Source organism: Oncorhynchus gorbuscha, linkage group LG10 (genome assembly GCF_021184085.1).
Source record: "Oncorhynchus gorbuscha isolate QuinsamMale2020 ecotype Even-year linkage group LG10, OgorEven_v1.0, whole genome shotgun sequence".
NCBI lineage: Eukaryota > Metazoa > Chordata > Actinopteri > Salmoniformes > Salmonidae > Oncorhynchus > Oncorhynchus gorbuscha.
In genome coordinates this window covers 77951256-77968053 of record NC_060182.1, presented here as the reverse complement: position 1 = coordinate 77968053, position 16798 = coordinate 77951256, and the positions used below count along the sequence as shown (strand labels likewise).

General features: G+C 42.7%; 1 protein-coding gene across 1 annotated transcript in view; it reads left to right on the top strand.

Annotated features, from left to right (window-relative positions):
• The window catches only part of crim1 (cysteine rich transmembrane BMP regulator 1 (chordin-like)), a 201832-nt gene that overhangs the window by 104760 nt on the left and 80274 nt on the right, over window positions 1-16798 (top strand). The window lies entirely within an intron of this gene.

The following is a 16798-nucleotide window of genomic DNA, read 5'->3' as shown; positions in this document are numbered from 1 at the left end:
ACCAGAAAACCATTCAAATAAAATCATTTACCTTTGAAGAACTTTGGATGTTTTCAATGAGGAGACTCTCAGTTAGATAGCAAATGTTCAGTTTTTCCTGAAAGATTATTTGTGCAGGAGAAATCGGTCCGTTTTCTGCGTCATGTTTGGCTACCAAAAACAAACAAAAATTAATTCATCAAAACGCCAAACTTTTTTCCAAATTAACTCCATAATATCGACTGAAACATGGTAAACGTTGTTTAGAATCAATCCTCAACGTGTTTTTCACATATCTCTTCGATGATATATCGTTCGTGGAAGTGTGCGTTCTCTGAATCTCAATGGAAAATGCCTCCAGTTGAAGATTACACACCAATTTAGACAAAGGACACCGGACGGACCCCTGGCAAATGTAGTCTCTTATGGCCAATCTTCCAATGATATGCCTACAAATAAGTCACAATGCTGCAGACACCTTGGGCAAACGGCAGAAAGCTTAGTCTCGTTCATGGCACATTCACAGCCATATAAGGAGACAATGGAAAACAGAGCCTCAAAAATTCTGCTCATTTCCTGTTTGAGGTTTCATCTTGTTTTCGACTGTAGCATGAGTTCTCTGGCACCCACAGATAATATCTTTGCAGTTTTGGAAACGATAGAGTGTTTTCTTTCCAAAGCTGCCAATTATATGCATAGTCGAGCATCTTTTCGTGACAAAATATTGCGCTGAAAACGGGCACGTTTTTTTATCCAATAATGAAATACTGCCCCTAGAGTCTCAAGAGGTTGATAACACAGACCCCAAAGCAAATCAGGGGGAGGAAAATAGGTTCATTTAAAGAGGATAAACCATAGATGGTATGCTGAGAGTTATAAGGTAGATGGTCGTTCCTTCTCTGTCCTCAGTGATTCTTTCTCAGTGATTCTCCCCTGAACAAAGGGACAGGATGTAGTTTATAACCCAGCCCTAGCTTGTGGTTGTCCAATTAGAATTCCTTGAAATAAAACTGTGCCAATAGTCAAATAACAAGTATCTTATTTCAGACTCAATATATAGACAAAATCCTCCCATGTCTGCATTAATCCCTATTACAGAAAAAACACTATTTCCATTGATCGATAGTACTCTATTGACTTTTAGTCCTCTTGAACTTTAATCCTGTATTGACCTCTCGTCGTCTGTCTCTGCATTGTGTATTTATGTTCTAAATATTCTTATACTCCCCCCTAAACCATTTAAAAAATACATATACTTCAAATGTATTTTAAGAAACAAATAGAAAATATGAAAAAATAGACAGTATAAAAAACATTAGCAGTAAGCATAAAATCATTCACATTAAACACCTTGCCTTTCTATAAAACACAAAGGACATATTGTACTTGCTGTTATAATAAGAAATAGATTTCAAACAAAGTTATAAAAAATAAATATTAACAGGTGTAATGTTGATGTCCCTTACGATTCCTACCACATCCTGTATTAGGAGGAAACTCACACAAAAAAATAATTGTCTACAAGACAATAATATTCAATCGTCCTGTTGGCAAGGTAATCATTCACCTAGTCTGTTAAAAGTGATCAGCTCTTCCACACTGGTATCAGTCCCACATAAATAACTATTAGAAATTATGTTCTGACAGTCTTTTTTTATTTTTATTTTACTAGGCAAGTCAGTTAAGAACAAATTCTTATTTTCAATGACAGCCTAAGAACAGTGGGTTAACTGCCTGTTCAGGGGCAGAACGACAGATTTGTACCTTGTTAGCTCAGGGATTTGAACTTGCAACCTTCCGGTTACTAGTCCAACGCTCTAACCACTTGGCCACCCTGCCGCCCTACCGGTCTGCCAGTAGTGAGGAATTCTTCTTCCGTTCCACTGGTTGCACTTCACCGGAGATCTTGTATCGTTTCAGGTACAGACCTTGAATCGAAGGATATTGCTTCAGCTTCAGACTGTAGATTATCATAACCTGTAACGAAGGAAACAAATAAGTGAAAGTAACATTTGTATTTTATTTATTTATTTCACCTTTATTTAACCAGGTAGGCGAGTTGAGAACAATTTCTCATTTACAATTGCGACCTGGCCAAGATAAAGCAAAGCAGTTTGACACATACAACAACACAGAGTTACACATGGAGTAAAACAAACATACAGTCAATAATGCAGTAGAAAAATAAGTCTATATACAATGTGAGCAAATGAGGTGAGATAAGGGCAAAAAAAGAAGGCCATGGTGGCGAAGTAAATACAATATAGCAAGTAAAACACTGGAATGGTAGATTTGCAGTGGAAGAATGTGCAAAGTAGAAATAAAAATAATGGGGTGCAAAGGAGATAAATAAATAAATAAAATAAATACAGTAGGGAAAGAGGTAGTTGTTTGGGCTAAATTATAGGTGGGCTATGTACAGGTGCATTAATCTGTGAGCTGCTCTGACAGTTGGTGCTTAAAGCTAGTGAGGGAGATAAGTGTTTCCAGTTTCAAAGATTTTTGTAGTTCGTTCCAGTTATTAGCAGCAGAGAAGTGGAAGGAGAGGCGGCTAAAGAAAGAATTGGTTTTGGGGGTGACCAGAGAAATATACCTGCAGGAGCGGGTGCTACAGGTGGGTGATGCTATGGCTACCAGCGAGCTGAGATAAGGGGGCACTTTACCTAGCAGGGTCTTGTAGATGACATGGAGCCAGTGGGTTTGGCGACGAGTATGAAGCGAGGGCCAGCCAACGAGAGCGTACAGGTCGCAATGGTGGGTAGTATATGGGGTTTTGGTGACAAAACTAATTGCACTGTGATAGACTGCATCCAATTTGCTGAGTGGGGTATTGGAGGCTATTTTGTAAATGACATCGCCGAAGTCGAGGATTGGTAGGATGGTCAGTTTTACAAGGGTATGTTTGGCAGCATGACTGAAGGATGCTTTGTTGCGAAATAGGAAGCCAATTCTAGATTTAACTTGGATTGGAGATGTTTGATGTGGGCCTGGAAGGAGAGTTTACAGTCTAACCAGACACCTAGGTATTTGTAGTTGTCCACGTATTCTAAGTCAGAGCCGTCCAGACAGGCGGGCAGGTGCAGGCAGCGATCGGTTGAAGAGCATGCATTTAGTTTTACTTGTATTTAAGAGCAATTGGAGGCCACAGAGGAAGAGTTTATGGCATTGAAGCTTGCCTGGAGGGTTGTTAACACAGTGTCCAAAGAAGGGCCAGAAGTATACAGAATGGTGTCGTCTGCGTAGAGGTGGATCAGAGACTCACCAGCAGCAAGAGCGACATCATTGATGTATACAGAGAAGAGAGTCCGTCCAAGAATTGAACCCTGTGGCACCCCATAGAGACTGCCAGAGGTCCGGACAGCAGACCCTCCGATTTGACACACTCTATCAGAGAAGTAGTTGGTGAACCAGGCGAGGCAATCATTTGAGAAACCAAGGCTGTCGTGTCTGCCGATGAGGATGTGGTGATTGACAGAGTCAAAAGCCTTGGCCAGATCAATGAATACGGCTAAACAGTAATGTTTCTTATCGATGGTGGTTAAGATATCGTTTAGGACCTTGAGCGTGGCTGAGGTGCACCCATGACCAGCTCTGGAACCAGATTGCATAGCAGAGAAGGTATGGTGAGATTCGAAATGGTCGGTAATATGTTTGTTGACTTGGCTTTCGAAGACCTTAGAAAGGCAGGGTAGGATAGATATAGGTCTGTAGCAGTTTGGGTCAAGAGTGTCCTGGTTTCAATAGAAATGGATATTTCACATAGATTTCCCTAAGTAAGCATGTCCCGAATTTATGGAAAGAGTTGGATATTTCACCTAGATATCCCTAATATGATGACTGCGATATACAACATAGAAGCTTATCAGATTCTGATCATCTTACTATGCTTCTTCACCCGAGATTGGCCCCTGATTGCTAACCGATCAGTTATTTATTCTACAGGCTCCGTCTTGTCATCAAAATGGACAACCTTGCAATGAGTGACATGTATCCATCATGATTTTCCCTGGACTTTTACTGCTGACCTCGTTATGAGCAAAACTTGATAAGGACCTTCCCAACTTGGTCCTAATGTCTCTGTTACATATTTTTTTACCATCACACTCTGTCCTGGTACTACGTCATGTTCCCCCTCAGGACGTATTCCCCACGTCTCTTTCACTTGTCTTTCTGCTTCCCCTACTGCCTTAGAGTTGTATGCAATAGCATTGTGTCACTCATAAAGTGAACATTTGCTTTTCTCAAATCTAACGTGCCTGTCACTTTCACATTGTCCATTGTAGCTGCCCAGACTGCCTCCCTCACACCCCCCTCCACAATGCTTGAACCGTCTGTGTATAAGATAAATTCGGGGTTCTTTTCCAACAGATGACTCTTCGTAAACCCATCAGAGAGCTGATCCAGAACCAAAGCACAACAGTAATGTTGAAGTTTTGTGGTATCTGGAGGAAGCATCAGAGTAGCTGAATTACATGATGTGCCATGTTGTATGATGATATTAGGAACCTCCAACACAGTTGACCATTTGTTCCAATGAGTAGCTGTGACCTGTGCAGCTCGATTCATTGTCAAAAGAGTATGAACAGCATGTGGACACTTGATGGTAAGATGTTGGTTGAGAACAAGCGATGCCACCATCGACACAGCGACGTAAGTAGCCTGCATAGCTCTGAGACAGGGACCCCATCCCAACGTCACATCATCCAACTTCTTTGAATAGTAGCCTACAGGTTTCTGACAATCACCATGGTCTTGTGTCAGCACTGAGGTCATGTAGCCATCTTTCTCAGCCACAAAGAGGTTGAACGGTTGGCCTGAGTCCAGAATGCCCAAAGCTGGTACTGATGACAAAGCTAGTTTAAGCTTGCCAAAAACCTATTTCTATTCTTCCGTGAAGGCTACATTCTTTTGAATCAGGGTCTCCCTTGAGGAGGTCGTTAAGGAGTTGTGCAATTTCGGCGAAGGAGTCCACCCAGCACCTGTTGTAGTTGCACAAGCCCATGAAGGAACGGAGTTCTTTAATAGTAGTGGGCTCTTTGGCAGCTTGTATGACAGCCATACAACTTTGTGTCATCTCTCTTTTTCCCCGTGAGACCAGTTGACCAAGGTAGATAACCTGTGATTGTATGAGTTGGGCCTTCTTAGGGCTAGCTTTATGGCCTTTGGCATGCAAGTGGTCTAACAGTGATTTTAGATCCTCAGCATGTGTTTTTCATATTCTGAGGCCAACAATATATCAATGCCTGATGGTAAATCAAATAACTATTATGAAGGCCCATAAGAGTACTAGTCCACTAATACTGTTGACCATCCACAGAAAAAGCACATTTATTTATTTAAACATTTTTTTAACTAGGCATGTCAGTCTATGGATCTGTTGTGGCGGTATGTGAATTGGAGTGTGTCCAGGGTCTGGGATGATGGTATTGATGTTTGTCATGACCAGCCTTTCAAAACACTTCATAATTACAGATGAGTGTGCTACAGGGCGAGAGTCATTTATGCAGGTTACCTTGGAGTTCTTGGGAACAGGGACAATGGTGGTCAACTTGGAACATGTTGGGATAACAGACTGGGACAAGAAGAGATTGAAACACTTGCCAGCTGGTCTGCATATGCTTTGTGATTGTGCCCTAGTATTCCATCTTGTGAGTGTTAACCTATTTAAAAGTTTTACTCACATCGGCCACGGAGAGTGAGATCACACAGTCATCTGGAACAACAGGGGCTTTCATGCAAGACTCAGTGTTGTATTCCTCGAAGCGAGCATAAAAGGCAGTTAGCTCTTTTGGGTGTTCTGAATCACTGGGCATCTCACGTCACTGATCTAACCAGAGTTTGTTTAAGGTACCGGTATTAAAGTAGTAATCTCTCAAATAGCGGACTGCAGGCTGCCTCTGTTGAACATTCCAAGTCTCCTTCATAACTTGATGTGTGGTGGACCATGGCTGTAAGAGAGAACACACTGTTCTGTCTGGCTTTCTCCATGTCATCCCAGAGCATGCAAAACAACCCGGCCCTATACACAGCTAGGGATTATCCCTGGGCTAATTGCTTACGGTCTGGTACACACACTGCTATGGATGGGAGAAGCCTGGGGCTGACACAGCAAAGATATTACTCAAAAAGGGAAAAGGAGCCTCTGACAACCCGAAAGCATGAGCTCAAGACGTTTAAGGTGGTTTCCTGTCTCTCTCTCAGACCATGTGTTGAGTAGATTACATAAACTGTCAATCACCTGCCTCACCATGGCAACCAACCATTCATCATGTTTCAACCAGCAATCTGCCCTCTTCTCTTCTCTCTCAGCCTTCAAATGGGCAGCCTGAATAAACTTGAACTGACCTAAGCATGAAAGATCTGAAAGTCAAAAATTTGTGTTCTGCTTTCATCAGAAAGAATCATGTCTGATCCATAGAGATAGATAAATAAGTACTCATATAGTCTGTCAGTCACTGTGTGCATGTGTGTTATACATCTGATATATGTTTATGCAAAGTCTCATGGGAAAATGGAGAGACATTATAAGAATATTTCAAAGATAAATACACAACGCAGAGACAGAGGACGAAAAAGTCAATAGAGTACTAATGATCAATGGAAATGGTGTTTTTTCTGTAACAAGGGAGTAATGCAGAGACATGGGAGAAATGTGTCTTTATATTGAGTCTGAAATAGGATACTTGTTATTTGGCCATTGGCACAGTTTTATTGCAAGGAATTCTAATTGGTCAACCACAAGCTAGGGCTGGGTTATAAACTACATCCTGTCCGTTCGTTCAGGGGAGATTCACTGAGAGAGAATCACTGATGACAGGGAAGGAACGACCATCTACCATCTACCTCTCAGAATACCATCTATGAGTTATCCTCTTTGAATGAACCTATTTTCCTCCCCCTGATTTGCTTTGGGGTCTGTGTTATAAAAGAATAACATCAACTGCTAACATTTGGTGCCGTGACCAGAATGATTTGGTCTCAAGAACAACAGAAAAAACTCAACTGTGTGTTGATCCAGAAGAAAGAGAGAAGGCTGAGCGCAACCCACTTTGGGAGAGTCAACTCTAAATCTCCCGATTGATGGCAGTAGTGCTGGGTGAGTCTAGACCAATATCATTTTAAAAGAACCAAATCAGCTTAAAATTGTCTCAAACATATGGAGGACCCTTTGTTCCTTCAATCCACCCTCCAGCTGAGTTGCGCAAGGATGATCAGGTTTCAAGCATCAGGTCAGCACTGCCTGGCTTTGAGTCAACAGATACTGACAGCGGTGACAAACGATGTCTTAGGCCAACCAGAACACAGGCTGTGAAAGGTAGTAAAGAGAAACCTCCGGTGACAATAATCACACATTAATCAGCATCTCCAAAACAGTTGTATGAATGGTCAAAAACGTTGAAACATCCCCTAGAAGTGGGTATGAAAACTTTGGACCAGTTTAAGCGTTATAAGAAACTCTACAATCTACACCCTTATGTTGGGTTACAGTTATTAGCCTTTGTTAGAACAACCATGAACATGGTATACTTGAAGAAAAGGTTTATAGAGCAAGATGTGGTCAATGGATGGAGAGCCATACATATTTTCCTTAAGGTTCTGACCAATGCAACCACCAATTGGGGAGAGATAACCAAATGTATTCATAACCTGAAATAACCATTTTTGAATTTGAAGAAAGGTTTAGAGCAGAGGTGGTTAGACACTGTGGGTTACCTGACATGGAAGATGAGATACACTCAATTCCTCCAAAAATGGGGCAGTCACTCATCAAGCTGATGCAATCCATACATGATGATTTGTGAAAAACTTTTGTTTCCACAACTAATGACTGGGGGAGACAAAACTACGGTGACATTAGACAGACTGTCACGACTGGACAGGGACATCAATCAACATAATAAACTGTCTGTTATCAGAGTTGTGCAGGTTCCGAGTGAAACCAACAACATTATTCGTTCAGCAGAAGAGAAACCTGGTGTATGTTATTATTGTGAGATTTCTGGTCACTGGCAACGAGAATGTCAGAAGAGAAAACGTGCCCTTATGAGGAATGGCCAAGAGAAGCAGGGTCCGTCTAAGGGAAAATGGAATCAGACCAACAGCCCCAACAACACAATGTTCATGCAGAAATGTAAGAAGCTCTCTCCGGTTCAGCGGCAGAGTTTACGTCCCATCTCAGCTGGTGTACATATGAAATTGGATGGACTATATGTGAACATGATGGTTAACAACTTTGCAGTATAATTTTTTCGTAGAAACGGGTGCTGAAGTCACTGTATTGCCCATATCTTATGCAAAACATATACGGTGGGGCAAAAAAGTATTTAGTCAGCCACCAATTGTGCAAGTTCTCCCACTTAAAAAGATGAGAGGCCTGTAATTTTCATCATAGGTACACTTCAACTATGACAGACAAAATGAGAAAAAAAATCCGGGACTGACTTAGCGGTGTGGTGCCAGGACAACAACCTCTCCCTCAACGTAAATTAGACCCAGGAGCTGATCGTGGATTACAGGAGAAAGACGAGAGAGCACGCCCTCATCCACATTGATGAGGCTGCAGTGGAGCAGGTCAAAAGTGTCAAGGTCCTTGGCGTCCACATCACTAAGGACTTAACATGGTCTACACCCACCCGCACAGTTGTGAAGAGGACACAACAGCACTTCTTCCCCCTCAGGAGGCTGAAAAGATTTGGCATGGGTCCTCAGCTCCTCAAAAAGTTCATTTCCAAAATACATGCATATAGGTTCCACTTTCAGAGGTACATCTTTTAAAGTTAGGAGAGATGCCCGTTTTCATTCTATGGAGTATCAAAGGAGTGTAATAAAATTTGTACAAACATTTGTAATTGGATTCTTTCATTTTTACATTAGTAGAGGTGCAGTATACCCTGTCGCAAACCTCCACCCATAATTCATCACTGATAGTCAGACCAAGGTCCTTTTCCCAGATTATTTTCAAAGGAGTGAAGGAGGAGCATCCTTTCTCAGAAAGGAGTCTATAGATATAAGATATTTTGCCTTTAATGGATTGTGCTGTGACAAGAAGGGTTTCAACTTCATTCAACTGAGTTCTAAACCTCCTCTTGGAAGTAAATGAGGAAATGACTAATTTGAAGATATTTAAAAAACAAAATGGGATCTTGGTACATTGAATTAACTGCAAAGCTCTTGAAATGATTTATGTTTCGTGGTTTTTGATGAAATAGGTCTGAAAAGGTCCTGATTCCTAGAGTATGCCAAATATTAAAGTTGGCATCCTTCAGGACTTTTGGCAAGTCTGGGTTGCCTACTATGGGTGAGTGAGAACATATTTGTGAGGAAATGCCCTGGTATTTCTTACAGTCCCTCCACGCTAGTAGGATGCTGTAAATCACAAAGGTTTTAGCTATGTTGCCCACTTCACTAAAGTTCTTAATTAATATAATTGAGCTTAATGGCAATGAACCACATGATTGGCCTTCTATCTGAATCCACGTTGACTCTTATCTGTTTGTGATCCATTTTAGCATGTTGCAGATTTGGGCAGACCAGTAGTACAATTGAAGGGAGGGAAGGGCAAGACCACCCTTAGATTCAGGTTTCGATAGAGTGGAGAACTTGATCCTAGGTTTTTTATTGCCCCATATACATTTGGTGATGCTTTGGTTAGTTGTTTTGAAAAAGGAAACTGGGAGATAGCATGGGAGCATCTGAAATAAATAGTTCAGTCTAGGGAGGATGTTCATACGGATGACATTAATTCTTCCTACTAAGCTAATTGGGAGGGAGATCCAGGTTTGGAGATCGTTCTTGATTCGAGCCAGGAGTTGAAGATAGTTTTCCTCGAGAAGGCTATTCAGATCTGGTTTTATGAAGATCCCAAGGTATTGAAACCCCTGTGTCTGCCATTGGAATGGACATAGTGTCTTCATGGAGCTGGTGAGTGTAAGATTGAGAGGGCAGACAGTGGATTTGTTCAAATGTATCTTATAACCTGAAAACTTGCCATACTGAGCAATTGTGTCTAAAATGGGAGGGATTTCTCAGGGTTGGATATGTAGAGAAAGACATCATCCGCGTAAAGCGAAATCTTGTGCTGCAGGCCACCTGCAGAAACACCGTAATACTTGGATTGCTCCTTATCGACTCTGCCAGCGGCTCCGCCCCCAACAAGAAGAGCAGGGTGGACAGCGAGCACCCTTGTCTTGTGCCCCGTCCAAAAGGGAATCTGTCAGAATTCAGTCCGTTAGTAGTCACCATGGCATTTGGATGAGAGTATAGTGATTTGGTCCATTTAATAAAGTTTGAGCGCATATTGAACTTTTCTAAGACTGAGAACAGAAAGCTCCACTCCATTCTGTCGAACGCCTTCTCAGCATCCAGTGAAGCCAGCAGGACAGGGTTCTTCTGTGCGTTTACTTGATCAATAATATCAAAAACACAGCGAATGTTATCAGAAGAGTATCTGTCTCTAATAAATCCAGTTTGGTCTGCTTTTATTATTTTGTGAAGAAGAGTGTTTAGTCTTTTGGCGAGCAATTTGGTAATTATTTTGAAGTCGAAATCCAACAAGCTTATGGGCCGGAAGGACGAGCAGGATAGAGGGTCCTGGTCTTTTTTGAGCAACAGCATAATGCGAGTTGTGTGCATTGAGTCTGGGAGAACTCAGTTTTTGCAAAAAATCATCCAGCATTGGCATGGAAATAGGGCTAAGCTAGGGCCAAAAAGCTTTGTAGAACTCTGGGGAACTCATCTGGGCCTGGGGACTTGTTAGGTGGCATGGAGGTAATTGCCTCCAGGATCTCCTCAGGAGTGAAGGGGGAGTTGAGATCTTCTTGGTCGGTATCTGATAGTTTAGGTAGCGAGATTCCCTCTAGGAAGGAGTGGAGTTCTGCCTCTGTATGTTTTCTCTCAGAGGTATATAGTTTGCAGTAAAAATCATGAAAAGTTTAATTGATCTTTTTTGGGTCATATGTGACCTCATCCTCTGCTGTTCGGATAGCCATGATTGTACGCTCTGACTGCTCTTTTTTTTAATTGGTAAGCAAGCAATCTACTCGGCCTATTGCTATACTCATGGTATTTCTGTTTAGTAAAGAAAACCTTTCAGTTTGGTTTTGGCTGCTTTAAGTTGACTCCAGGAGGTGCTGTCTGAGGATTGTTTATGTACTCTTTCACAGCACTCTAGCTCCCTCTCATGATCTAGCCTGTGTGCTTCCATTGCTTTTTTCTTAGGGGAAGCATATGCAATTAGATGACCTCTTAGTGTGGCTTTGGCAGCGTCCCACATTGTGGCCGGAGAAACAGGAGAATATTTGTTGTCTTGTGTGTAGTTGTCTATCCATGTCGTTAGCAATGCATGCAACGCTTCATTTGATAACGAAGCGTTTGTACACGTGGCTGAATTTATGAAACTCTGGGATAAAAAAGTAATCTATACGGGAGTAGGTGTTATGGACATTAGAATAGTATATATAGTCCATAGATGAGCTATTAGTCTCTCTCAGATATCTATCAGTCCCATCTCTTTAGTAATAGAGTTCAACATCTTTGCAGATCATCTTTGCAGATTGGTGGTGGGGACTTGAGATGATTTGTCTAGAGTTGGGTTAAGGGTACAATTAAAATCTCCGGCCACATCACCAAAGGAAACACAATGCTCAATGAACAGGGTTATCATTTTGACATGAAGGCAGGAGTGTCTGTGTTAGGGGCGTATATGTTTAAGATGGTAATTGGTTGTCCATACAGTGACCCTGTTATCAAAATAAATCACCACTCCGGATCAGATATGTTTTTGTCAATTATGAATGCAACATTCAATTGGATAAGTATAGCTGTACCTCAACTGTTTGATTTGAAAGATGAGAAATACACCTGTCCCACCCAAGCTCTGCGGAGTTTGGCATGTTCGGCATCACAGAGGTGTGTCTCTTGTAATAGTGCAATGTCTGCTTTTTCCTTTTTTAGAGCACATAGTATCTTTTTCCGTTTTATTGCATGACCTAGATCATGGCAGTTCCATGTCAATAGATTTAAGGTGCTAGTCATCGTCATCGAACGGTAATCAAACTTTAGTGCAAGTCATCTCTGGGTAAAGGTGGATAATAGTTACAGCTGCGTTCACATAAAAGGAAAATAAATGGTATACATAAAATAATAATCTCTGAACACCCCAGCCGGGTACCCAAACAACTCGACATATCCCGTTGGATCTATTACCCCCCCCCCCCCCCCCCGCTCAGTCTCAATTCTGTGTTCCGAAACCTCCCCCCCAAAAAACGGGAACAGTTAGCAACGCACAACGTCTCCCCCTCCCCACCAAAGAAGTGCCTCATCCTCTCCTCTCCGCCCCGCATTAAGTAAGTGACAACGTAGCCCCAGTCCAGACCACATTAAAAGAGGGAGGAAGTAAAATCAATAGCCCAGCCTACATATACCTCCCCCAAGGGACATAGGGAACCACAAGTAATAATAGCAACAGGGTAACAAAAGGGAAATAAAAGTAGGCTGAAACGTTAGTAGGCCTAGGTCAATCTATGTTGAGCCTATCCCTCTCAGCTAAAGGAAAATAAATATAGATTGGACGGCTATAATGACATTTAGTGGGGCAGGTGGATCTTTGGATGTCGGCTATATATTGTCTTACCTCCTTTAGTAATAACAGTAGTCGTATTGAGTCATTGGTCCATTTCTCATTCACCAGGATTGTCTTTCAAAAAACGTTTTGCCTCTTCGGGAGTTTTGAAGTGTCACAGGGCTCCTTGGTGAAGAATCCTGAGCTCGTTTGGATATTTGAATCCCCTAAAGATGCCTCGTCAATGGAGTATTTCTTCACCTCGTCAAGCTCTCGGTGCTGTCGGCGTATTCCAGCAGACAGGTCCTGGTGTAAAGTGAGTTTGGCGTTTCCCACTTTAATGTTGTTGATTTTTCCCGCCTGTAGGACTCGTTCCTTGTTGGTGAATCTCAGGAAACGTATGGTGATTGGGCGCGGTGATTGTCTGGCTGCTGGTGGGGGCCTCAGTGCTCGGTGAGCTCTCTCGAGTTCTATGGGCCTGTCGGTGGACAGGTGGAGCCACTCGGAAGTTTGTCTTGCAGGTAGCGTATCAGTGGCATGTTCCCCTCTTCTTTTTCGCACAGATTTAATAGAACACAATTATTCCTTCACCCCCTGTTTTCCAGGTCCAGGTCCTGGAAAACAGGAGATGGATAGCTTCCGCCCCTCTGTCACGTCCAGGCGCCCCACGTTTATGGTTATCTTGTTGTTGATGTCAGGCAAAGCATTTTCCTGGATTGTCACCTTGTCCCCTATCGCACTGAGCTGAGAGTTAATGGCATCTAATTTAATGTTGAGTTCTGTACGTTGGGATCTCAACTCAGAAAGGATGTCTTCGACAGATTGTGGGGTTGGCACTCGTTGGGCCTTGGGGGGGTCCTCTTGTTCCTGGCTAATGGCGCTAGCTTTTTCTGAAGCTAGCTGTTTCTTGGAGGCTTTTTCCGTAGCTAATGCTCGAGTCCAGGTAAAAATGTCACCTGTAGTGTCGCCTTTTGTAGCCGCCATTACTTTTTGACTAAAGCTAAAGGAGTTTAAACTTGAAGTTGAGGTAAGATTAGGAATTGGAAACTACTTGTGCGGTGCTCTTAGTTCATGCGGCCATCTCCTTCAAGGGTCACTTGATCCCCCTATTAAATGTTTTTAAATTCTGCATTGTTGGGAAGGGCTCGTAATAAAGCATTTTACGGTAAAGTCCACACTCGTTGTATTCTGCGCATGTGACAAATACAATTTGATTTGATTTTAGGATTTGATTTCATGTTATGTCAGTTCGCAGTCGCAGGTTAGAGTAAACAATATATTTCTGAGCTAGACAGTCAAAGGAGAAGCAAAGTATTTATTTTTACCTTTATTCAACTAGGCAAGTCAGTTAAGAAGAAATTCTTATTTTCAATGATAGCCTAGGAACAGTGGGTTAACTGGTCTAGGAACAGTGGGTTAACTGCCTGGTTCATGGGCAGAATGACAGATTTTTACCTTGTCAGCTCAGGGATTCAACCTTGCAACCTATCGGTTACTAGTCCAACGATCTAACCACCTGCCGCCCGTATTGGGCATGCGTTCTACGTGTTATGCTAATATATACATTCAAACACATTGACTGACTAGGCACAACAACTCAATCTGTAAAGTATGTGGAGGAGATTAGAATAACATTTGACCAGGCCTGGGAGCCATTGTGGGATCAGATATTTTGTATGTTTCATTCCATTGCTGTAAGCAGTAAGCACTAGCTATCTCACTCAATAAGTTCACATTACTCTAAACTCTGAGGCCGTATGTGTGATGCAGCCTTGATTTGCAGGTGCTGTTGCCTGCCAGGCTGGTGTGTTATTCTGTTCATCCACAGAGCGGAGGTTTGTCTGCCTGTCTGCTGATTGAGAGAGGGAGGCACACCTGTCGAGTGCTGCATGTTATGACATTATTTAGTCTCTGTCTCAGCAACAGACAAAACATGAGGCTGCGGTGGCATGGGGGAATGAAGAGATCTGGCTAGCTGGCTGGAAGAGAGGGAGGAAGGGTTTGGTCCAGACATAGGGGAGAGAGAGGGAGTAGGGGTGGTGGCAGGGGTGAGGAAACCCGAAGAGAATTGGAGAAGAACAGATAATAGCAGACAGACAGACAGACAGACAGACAGACAGACAGACAGACAGACAGACAGACAGACAGACAGACAGACAGACAGACAGACAGACAGACAGACAGACAGACAGACAGACAGACAGACAGACAGACAGACAGACAGACAGACAGACAGACAGACAGGCAGGCAGGCAGGCAGGCAGGCAGGCAGGCAGGCAGGCAGGCAGGCAGGCAGGCAGGCAGGCAGGCAGGCAGGCAGGCAGGCAGGCAGGCAGGCAGGCAGGCAGGCATTGAGATGATAGATATACAGGCAGACAGATAGGAGAGGTAGGAGAGGAGTGCACCAGGAGTGCATGGTTCTCACAGGTTCCTGATAACTAAGAGATAGCCATTACATGGGAGGTTTAGTACAGAGGAACAGACAGAGGCCTCTGCTTCTCTGTTTTCTATAAACATAATGGTGATGATAATCCTGTAGAACATTGTCTGCTGAAAACAAACTACATGACCCACTGTGTGTTTATCAAACCTCAATGTAACTGACTGTTGTTTTTTACCATGGGAAAGTACACACATAATGTAGCAGGGATATATTATTATATATCTATTATTCTGTATATATATTTCTATGACCACAGTTACCTTAGGATTGGACTGCTATTAATACCATTTTCATTTGTAGATATCAAATGAAGGCCGTTGGCCTTTTCATTTGAACCTTAAAAACTACTCAAATATAATCTAATCAATATAATCTAATCCATATGTTTGTCTCAGTTCTAATATGTAGCTATACTAGTCAGAGTGGGCCTGGTATGAGATATACCATTAAAGCAGGTTACATGGTAGATTACATTGTGTAAATCCTTCACTCCTCTCTTCGTTGAAGTTGGAGACTTTTAACTCCCTCCCCAACTTTAAACATCTGCTATCTGAGCAGCTAACCGATCGCTGCAGCTGTACATAGTCCATAGCCCACCCAATTTACCTACCTCATCCCCATACTGTTTTTATTTATTTACTTTTCTGCTCTTTTGCACACCAGTATCTCTACCTGCACATGACCATCTGATCATTTATCACTATAATTATTCACCTACCTCCTCATGCCTTTTGCCCACAATGTATATAGACTCTTTTTTTTCTCTCTTCTTTTTTCTTCTTCTGTGCTATTGACTTGTTTATTGTTTATTCCATGTGTAACTCTGTCTTGTTGTCTGTTCACACTGCTATGCTTTATCTTGGCCAGGGCGCAGTTGTAATTCAGAACTTGTTCTCAACTAGCCTACCTGGTTAAATAAAGGTGAAATATATTTTTTTAAATAAATATGAACTCAGCAGAAAAATAAACGTCCTCTCACTGTCAACTGCATTTATTTTCAGCAAACTTAACGTGTAAATATTTGTATGAACATAATAAGATTCAACGACTGAGACATATACTGAACAAGTTCCACAGACATGTGACTAACAGAAATGGAATAATGTGTCCCTGAACAAAGGGGGACAAAATCAAAAGTAACAGTCAGTATCTGGTGCGGTCACCAGCTGCATTAAGTACTGCAGTGCATCTCCTCCTCGTGAACTGCACCAGATTTGCTGTGAGATGTTACCCCACTCTTCCACCAAGGCACCTGCAAGTTCCCTGACATTTCTGGGGGGAATGGCCCTAGCCCTCACCCTCCGATCCAACAGGTCCCAGACGTGCTCAATGGGATAGAGGTCTGGGCTCTTCGCTGGCCATGGCAGAACACGGACATTCCTGTCTTGCAGGAAATCATGCACAGAACGAGCAGTATGGCTGGTGGCATTGTCATGCTGGTGGGTCATGTCAGGATGAGCCTGCAGGAAGGGTACCACATGAGGGAAGAGGATGTCTTCCCTTGTAATGCACAGAGTTGAGATTGCCTGCAATGACAACAAGCTCAGTCCGATGATGCTGTGACACACCTCCCCAGACCATGACGGACCCTCCGCCTCCAAAGTGCAGGCCTCGTTGTAACGCTCATTCCTTCAACGATAAACGCAAATACGACTATCACCCCTGGTGATAGAAAACCGCGACTCATCAGTGAAGAGCACTTTTTGCCAGTCCTGTCTGGTCCAGCGACGTTGTTGCCGGTGATGTCTGGTGAGGACCTGCCTTACAACAGGCTCTTTCAGCCTATTGTGGACAGTCTGAGCACTGATGGAGGGATT